The following is a 9,289-nucleotide window of genomic DNA, read 5'->3' on the forward strand; positions in this document are numbered from 1 at the left end:
AATAAATAAAACACTGAAGAATAAATTTAACCAAAGAAGTAAAGATCTATACAATGGAACCTGTAAAACACTAATGAAAACAATTCAAGAGGACATAACAAATGAAAATATATTCCGTGCTCATAGATCAAAAGAATTAATATTGTTATACTATCCAATGCAATCTACATATTCAGTTCAATCCCTATCAAAATACCAATGAGAACTACAATCTCTGGCTCTTCTCTGGCCAGCAGCAGTGTTTCCTTTTTTCCTCCTGCCATTGCCATCTCTGCCTCTTCTCATCCATTCTCACACTGTTGCATGTTTTTACCTCCACGTTGTTCCCACAGCCTGTGGCCCAGGCCACCTTGGATATTTCTGCTGAAGGTAACCACATCTCTCCTTAAAAATATCATGAAAAAAGAGAATATGCTTTACCCAAATCTTTGAGCCATTATCTCATGGCAAACTTTCTGTCCAAGTGTACACCTACCCAGAGGGCCTAGGAGAATTGCTGTGTAGACAGCAGTTCAACTTCAGACACTGAGCCACCTTGGGAACCCAGCTGATGATGGGGGATTCCATCTCTCAACTTGTCCATTTTGTTGCATATTCTAAGAACCAAGACATAGGCTTGGTGACCCATTCCTTACTTTTCCTGGTTTATGACTTTTAGTTTTGTGAAAATTCAGCTGAGATGACAGGATTTATTGATGATGCAAACTATTTCATTGGTCTGTTGGATGAAGGAACAAACCTTATAAATGTTATTGATAACTATGTTTGTTGAACATTCTCGAACAAGGCAAAAATCTTTTTGTGGGAGATCTTGGAAAGACTGTGAAGAAACACAGTCAATGGCAGAATGTAGTGGCTCAGATAAAGCCATTCTACACAGTGAAGTGCAACTCTACTCCAGCTGTACTTGAGATTTTAACAGCTCTTGGCACTGGATTTGCTTGTTCCGATAAAAATGAAATGACTTTAGTAAAAGAGTCATGTGTATCTGCAGAAAACATTTATGTAAGTCCTTGCAAGCAAGTGTCTCAAATAAAGTATGCAGCAGAATTTGGAGCAAATATTATGACATGAAGCAATAAAATTGAATTGAAGAAAACTGTATGTAATCACCCAAATGCCAAGACTGTTTTTCCTTAAGTTCACTTGATTCACCTATTACTGGATTTGTGAGCACTAACAACATAACCAACATACTTCTTACAATCTTCAGGCTTCATGTGTGCAGATGATGATGTAAATGAACTCTGCCTTGATCATCTCCTCTTCTCTTAGGGTCCTGCCACATTTTGCAACAAAAGATAATATTGGTAGTGAAGAGGGTAGCATGAAGTTTGGCACTTCCCCGAATAACTGTAGGCATTTTTTTGGAATATGCTAAGAAACTTGATATCCAAATGATTGGGGTTAAAATTTCATGTTTTAGGTGCTTGCAAAGAATCTCAAGTATATGCACATGCTCTATCTGATGCTTGATGTGTGTTTGGCATGGTTAGAGACTTTGGTTTTACGATGAACATGTTAGATATTTGTGGAGGCTTCATGGGAATTATTAATTGGTATGAGATGCAAGATGCAGGAATTACTTCAGACACAATGACGAAGAAATTCTTCTTTGTGCCTTCATGCATTCAGCTGAGCCAAGAAGACAGCATTTCCACTGAAGCGTAAACAGTCATTATTGCTTTTTTAAAATCACATATATGTACACTTTTTAAAAATTTTATGTTTCCATAGGTTTTTGAAGAACAGGTGGTATTTGGTTACATGCATAATTTCTTTAGTGGTGATTTGTGAGATTTTGGTGTACCCATCACAGTATACACTCTACCCAATTTGTAGTCTTTTATCCCTCACCCTGTTCTCACCCTTTCCCTCTGAGTCCCCAAAGTCCATTGTATTATTCTTATGCTTTTGCATCCTCATAGCTTAACTCCCACTTATGAATGAGAACATATGATGTTTGGTTTTCCATTCCTGAGTTATTTCACTTAGAATAATAGTCTCCAATCCCAACCAGGTTGCTGCAAATGCCATTAACTCTTTCCTTTTTATGGCTGAGTAGTATTCCATCGTATATATATACCACAGTTTCTTTATCCACTCATTGATTGATGGGCATTTGGGCTGGTTCTACATTTTTGTAACTGCAAATTGTGCTGCTATAAATATGCACATGCAAGTATCATTTTTTGTATAGTGACTTCTTTTGCTCTGGGTAGATATCAAGTATCTACCCAGATACTTGGTAGAGTGGGATTGCTGGATCAAATGGTAGTTCTACTTTTAGTTCTTCAAGGAATCTCCACACTGCTTTCCATAGTGTTCATACTAGTTTGCACTCCCACCAGCAATGTAGAAGTATTACCTTTTCAACACATCCACACCAACATCTATTATTTTTTAATTTTTTGATTATGACCATTCTTGTAGCTTAGCAGGACAAGCCGCAGACAAGAACCTCTCAGACACTGAGCTGTAGAAGGAAAGGGCTTTATTCAACTGGGAGCATTGGCAGACTCACATCTCCAAAAACCGAGCTCCCCGAGTGAGAATTCCTGTCCCTTTTAAGGGCTTACAACTCTAAGGGGGTCTGCATGAGAGGGTCGTGATCGATTGAGCAAGCAGTGGGTATGTGACTGGGGCTGCATGAACCAATAATCAGAACAGAACAGAACAGAACAGAACAGGACAGGGATTTTCACAATGCTTTTCCATACAGTATTTGAAATCTACAGACAACACAAACAGTTAGGTCAGGGGTTGATTTTTAACTACCAGGCCTAGGGTGCGGTGCTGGGCTGTCTGCCTGTGGGTTCCATTTCTGCCTTTTAGTTTTTGCTTCTTTCTTTGGAGACAGAAATTGGGCATAAGACAATATAAGGGTGGTCTCCTCCCTTAGTAGGAGTAAGGTGGTATTGCAGTGTGGTTTTGATTTGCATTTCACTTATCATTAGTGATGTTGAGCATTTTTGTCATATGTTTGTTGGCCATTTCTATATCTCCTTTTGAGAATTATCTATTCATGTTGTTAGCCCACTTTTTGATGGGATTGTTTTTTCTTTGCTTATTTGTTTGAGTTATTTATAGTCCTTTGTTGAATATATAGATTGTGAAGATTTTCTCCCACTCTGTGGGTTTTCTGCTTATTCTGTTGACTGTTGCTTTTGTCATGCAAAGCTCTTTAGTTTCATTAAGCCCTACCTATTTATCTTTGTTTATATTGCGTTTACTTTTGGGTTCTTGGTCATGAAATCTTTGCCTAAGCCTATAGGTGTCTAGAAGGGTTTTTTCCAATTGTTATCTTCTAGAATTTTTATAGTTTCAGGTCTTAGATTTAAGTTCTTCATCCATCTTGAGTTGATTTTTGTATAAGGTGAGAGATGAGGATAATTTCTTTCTCCTACATGTGGCTTGCCAGTTATCCCAGAACCATTTGTTGAATAGGGTATCCTTTCCCTACTTTATGTTTTTGTTTGCTTTGTTGAAGATGAGTTGGCTGTAAATATTTGGGTTTATTTGTGGGTTCTCTATTCTGTTCCATTGGTCTGTATGCCTATTTTTATACCAGTACTGTGCTGGTGACTATGGCCTTATAGCATAGTTTGAAATCAGGTAATGTGATGCCTCCAGATTTGTTCTTTTTGCTTGGTCTTGCTGTGGCTATGTGGGCTCTTTTTGGTTCCATATGAATTTTAAGATTTTTTTTTTTTCTAGTTCTGTGAAGCATGATGGTAGTATTTTGACAGGAATTGCATTGAATTTGTAGATTGCCTGTGGCAGTATGGTCATTTTCACAATGTTGATTCTACCCATTCACGAACATGGGACGTGTTTCAATTTGTTTGTGTATTCAGTGATTTCTTTCAGCAGTGTTCTATAGTTTTCCTTGTAGAGGTCTTTCACATCCTTGGTTAGGTATATTCATGAGTATTTTATTTTATTTTGCAGCTATTGTGAAAGAGGTTGAGTTCTTGATTTGATTCTCAGATTGGTTGCTGTTGATGTATAGCAGAGCTACTGATTTTTGTACATTAATGTTGAATCCTGGAACTTTGCTGAATTCATTTATCAGTTCTAGGAGCTTTTTGAAGGAGTCTAGGGTTTTCTAGGTATACAATCCTATCATCAGTAAAGCAGCAAGAGTTTTACTTCCTTTTTACTGATTTGGATGCCCTTTATTTCTTTCTCTTGTCTGATTGCTCTGGCTGGGACTTCCAGTACAGTGTTGGATAGAGGTGGTGAGAGTGGGCATCCTTCTCTTCTTCCAGTTCTCAGAGGGAATGCTTTCAACTTTTCCCTATTCACTATAATGTTGGCTGTGGGTTTGTCATAGATGGCTTTTATTACATTAAGATATGTCCCTTGTATGCCAATTTTGCTGAGAGTTTTAATCATAAAGGATGCTGGATTTTGTCAAAAGCTTTTTCTGCATCTATTGAGATGATCATGTGATTTTTGTTTTTAATTCTGTTTGTGTGGTGTATCACATTTATTGACTTGTGTATGTTAAACCATCCCTGCATTCCTGATATGAAACCCACTTGATAATTGTGGATTATTCTGCTATGCTGTTGGATTCAGTTAGCCAGTGTTTAGTTAAGGATTTTTGCATCTATGTTCATCAGGGATCTTGGTCTGTAAGTTTCTTTTTTTGTTATGCCCTTCCCTGGTTTTGGTATTAGGGTGATAGAATGATTTAGGAAGGATTCCCTCTTTCTCTGTCTTGTGGAATAGTGTCAATAGGATTGGTATCAATTATTTGAATGTCTGGTAGAATTCAGCTGTGAATCCATCTGGTCCTGGATTTTTTTTTTTTTTTTTTTTATTACCGTTTCAGTCTCACTGCTTGTTATTGGTCTGTTCAGGGTTTCTAATTTTTCCTGATTTAAGTAAAGAGGGTTGTGCATTTCCAGGAATTTATCCATCTCCTCCAGATTTTCTAGTTTATGCAGGTAAAAGTGTTCATAGTAGCCTTGAATGATCTTTTGTTTTTCTGTAATATTGGTTGTAATATCTCCTGTTTTGTTTCTAATTGAGCTTACTTGGACTGTCTCCTTTTCTTGATTAATCTTGCTAGTTGCTTATCAATTTTATTTACCTTTTCAAAGAACCAGCTCTTGGTTTCATAATTCTTTTGTATTATGTTGGTTTCATATTCATTTAGTTCTGCTCTGATCTAGTTATTTCCTTTTTTCTGCTGGGTTTGGGTTTTGTTTATTCTTGTTTCTCTAGTTCCTTGAGGTGTGGCCTTAGATTGTGTGTTTGTGCAGTTTTGGACTTTTTGAGTTAGGCATTTAAGGCTATGAACTTTCCTCTGAGCACTGCCTTTACTGTATCCCAGAGGTTTTGATAGGTTGTGTCACTATTATCTTTCAGGTCAAAGAATTTTTTAAATTTTCATCTTGATTTCATTGATGACCAATGATAATTCAGGAGTAGGTTATTTAATTTTCATGTGTTTGCATAGTTTTGAAAGTTCCTTTTGGAGTTGATTTTCAGTTTTATTCCTCTGTGGTCTGTAAGAGTACTTGATATAATTTTGATTTTCTTAAATTTACTGAGACTTGTTTTGTGGACCATCATATGGTCTATCTTGGTGAATGTTTCACATGCTGTTGAATAGAATGTATATTCTGCAGTTGTTGGGTAGAATGTTCTGTAAATATCTGTTAAGTTCATTTATTCCAGGCTATCATTTAAATCCATTGTTTCTTTGTTGTCTCTCTGTCTCAATGACTTGTCTAGTGCTATCAGTGGAGTATTGAAGTCCCCCACTATTATTGTGTTGCATTCTATCTTGTTTCTTAGGTCTAGTAGTAATTGTTTTATAAATTTGGGAGCTCCAGTGTTAGTTCCATATATATTTAGGATTGTAATATTTTCCTGTTGGACAAGGCCTTTTATCTTTATATAATGTATCTCTTTGTCTTTTTTTGCTGTTGCTTTAAAGTTTGTTTTATCTGATATAAGAATAGCTACTCCTGTTTGCTTTTGGTATCCATTTGCATGGAATGTTTTTTTCCATTTCTTTACCATGTTTATGTGAGTCCTTTTGTGTTGAGTATCTTGAAGGCAGCAGATACTTTGTTGGTGAATTAGTATTCATTGTGAAATTCTGTATCTTTTTAATGGAGCATTTAGGCCATTTACATTCAATGTCAGTATTGAGATTTAAAGTACTATTCTATTCATTGTGCTATTTGTTGCCTGTATACCTTGTTTTTTGTTTGTTTGTTTGTTTTTGAGACGGAGTCTCACTCTATCGCCCAGGCTGGAGTGCAGTGGTGCAATCTTGGCTCACTGCAAGCTCCACCTCCTGGGTTCATGCCATTCTCCTGCCTCAGCCTCCCAAGTAGCTGGGACTACAGGCGCCAGCCACCACATTCAGCTAATTTTTGGTATTTTTAGTAGAGATGGGGTTTCACCATGTTAGTCAGGATGGTCTTGATCTCCTGACCTCATGATCCACCCGCCTTGGCCTCCCAAAGTGCTGGGATTCAGGTTTGAGCCACCACTCCTGGCCTACCTTTTTTTTTTTTTTTTTTTTTTTTTTTTTTTGTAGTTTTGTTTTACAGATGTTGTGAGATTTATGCTTTAAAGAGGTTCTGTTTTGATGTGTTTCCAGGATTTGTTTCAAGATTTAGAGCTCCTTTTACCAGTTCTTGTAGTGCTGGCTTGGTAGTGGCAAATTCTCTCAGCATTTGTTTGTCTGAAAAAGACTGTACCTTTCCTTCATTTGGGAAGCTTAGTTTTTTGCTGGATACAGAATACTTGGCTGATAATTGTTTTGTTTAAGGAGGCTGAAGATAGGGCCCTAATCCCTTCTAGCTTCTAGTTCCTACCGAAAAATCTGCTGTTAATCTGATAGGTTTTCCTTTATAGGTTACCTGGTGCTTTTGCCTCACAGCTGTTAAGATTACATCCTTTGTCTTGACTTTAGATAACCTGGTGACAGTGTGTCTAGGTGATGATTTCTTTGTGATGAATTTCCCAGGTGTTCTTTGAGTTTCTTGTATTTGGATGTCTAGGTCTCCACCAAGGCCAGGGAAGTTTTTCTTAATTATTCCCCTAAATATGTCTTTCAAGCTTTTAGATTTCTCTTCTTCCTCAGGAACATCAATTATTCTTAGGTTTGGTCATTTAACATAATCCCAAACTTCTTGGAGGCTTTGTTCATTTTTTAAAATTCGTTTTTCTTTGTCAGATTGGGTTAATTCTTCAAGCTCTGAAGTTCTTTCTTCTGCTTGTTCATTTCTATTGCTGAGATTTTCCAGTGCATTTTGCATTCTCTAAGTGTGTTCTTTGTTTCCTGAAGTTGTGGTTGTTTATCTATGCTATCTACTTCACTGATGATTTCTCTTCTCATTTCTTGTATCGTTTTTTGGATTTCTTCAAATTGGACTTCACATTTCTCTGGTGCCTCCTTGATTAGCTTAATAATCAACCTTCTACTTTTTTTTTTTTTTTTTCAGGTAAATCAGGGGTTTCTTCTTTGTTTGGATCCATTGCTGGTGAGCTAGTGTGATTTTTTTCGGGGTGTGAAAGAACCTTGTTTTTTCATATTACCAGAATTGTTTTTCTGGTTCCTTCTCATTTGGGTAGGCTATGTTAGAGGGAAGATCTGGATCTCAAGGCTCCTGTTCAGATTCTTTTGTCCCACGGGGTATTCCCTTGATGTATTACTCTCCCCCTTTTTCTCATTTTCCTGAGAACTGAGCTGCAGTGATTGTTATTTCTCTTCTGGATCTAGCCACACAGGAGAGCTGCCAGGCTCTGGCTGGTACTGGGGATTGTCTGCACAGAATCCTGTGATGTGAACTATCTGCAGGTCTCTCAGCTGTGGATACCAGCACCTGCTCTGGTGGAGGTGGCAGAGGAGTGAAATGGACTTTGTGAGAGTCCTTAATTTTGGTTGTTTAATGCACTATTTTTTTTTTTGCTGTTTGGCCTCCTGCCATGAGATGGCACTTTCAAGAGAGCATTGGCTATGGTAGCATACGGAGGATTAGGTGTTGGGTGGGGCCCTACAACTCCCAAGAGAATATGCCCTTTGTCTTCAGCTACCAGGGTGGCTAGAGAAGGTCCATCAGGTGCAAGGAGGGTTAGGCATGTCTGAGCTCAGACTCCCCTTGGGTGGGGCTTGCTGCAGCTGCTGTGGGGCATGGCAGTATGGTTCAAGGTTAATGGAGATATGTTCCCAGTAGGATTATGGCAGTCTCTGCTTTGTTATGCAGGTTGTCAGGGAAGTAAGGGAAAGTTGGCAGTTACAGGCCTCCCCTAGCTTCCGGGAAATCCAAAAGGGAAATCCAAAAGGTCCATCTCACTCCCACCATGCTCCCACCCACAATAGCACCAAGTCTGTTTATAGGCAGTGATAGAACAAAGCTGAGAAATTCCCCCTGGCTACCAGCCTCCCAGCTGAGAAAGCAACCAGGGCTTTCTGGCCTCCCCACCTGTCAGCACACAGGATTCACACCCTCCCCTGAGTTCTGGCCAGGAGACTTTGCATTCAGTTGGAGTTCTTACAGAGTTCAGCTGGAATTTTCCTTCTCACTGTGGTCTTTTTCTAGTACCTACAGCAGCCCTCCCCAGGACCTTTGTGAGACAAATCAGAAATCATTTCCCTGGGGACCCAGAGAGCCCACAGGGCTTTTCCCGCCACTTTCTCTATCCCTGTATTTTGCTCGGCTCTCTAAATTGACTCAGTTCCAGGTAAGGTCAAATCCTTCTCCTGTGATCCAGACCTTCAGGTTCCCCAGTGAAGATGTGTTTGGGGGCAGATAATCCCCCTTTCCCACTTAGCTTGAGCACTCACAGTATTTAGGTTGTCTCCTAGGTTCTGCAGGAGCAGTCTGCTTCCTTCAGAGGATCTGTGGATTCTCTAGGCTTTCCTGGTATATTCCTGCAGGAGTTCTGGAGCAAAAGTTCATCATGTGAGTTTCCACATGCTGCTTGGTCTGTCCAAGAGGGAGCTGCAATCTAGGCTTGCCTCTTATCCACCATTTTTCTCCACATTAACACTTCTTTAGGTCTGAAGTTGCAGGTTAAGCTTGTCTGGTCAACATTCCAGTAAGCAAAAAAAAAAAAAAAAAAAAATTCAAACAATCCTATTCTGTTAATTCTCTTGAAAACAAAAGCTGTTAGCAATAGCTATTTGGGACCAGAAAAAAATCAGCTTTTATATATAACTCATAGGAAGTAATGAGAGATTTAGGTAATATCTCCAGATTTAAACCTACCAGTCTGTCCTGCCCTTTAAGCATTTAAAATAAAATGTGCAACAAAA

The 9,289-nt window shown here is 38.7% G+C and overlaps 1 pseudogene; it reads left to right on the forward strand.

Annotated features, from left to right (window-relative positions):
- Window positions 1-679: 679 nt before the first annotated feature.
- Window positions 680-1,671, forward strand: LOC126937306 (antizyme inhibitor 1-like; annotated as a pseudogene).
- Window positions 1,672-9,289: the final 7,618 nt, after the last annotated feature.

This window comes from Macaca thibetana, chromosome 15 (genome assembly GCF_024542745.1).
Source record: "Macaca thibetana thibetana isolate TM-01 chromosome 15, ASM2454274v1, whole genome shotgun sequence".
Classification (NCBI taxonomy): Eukaryota; Metazoa; Chordata; class Mammalia; order Primates; family Cercopithecidae; genus Macaca; species Macaca thibetana.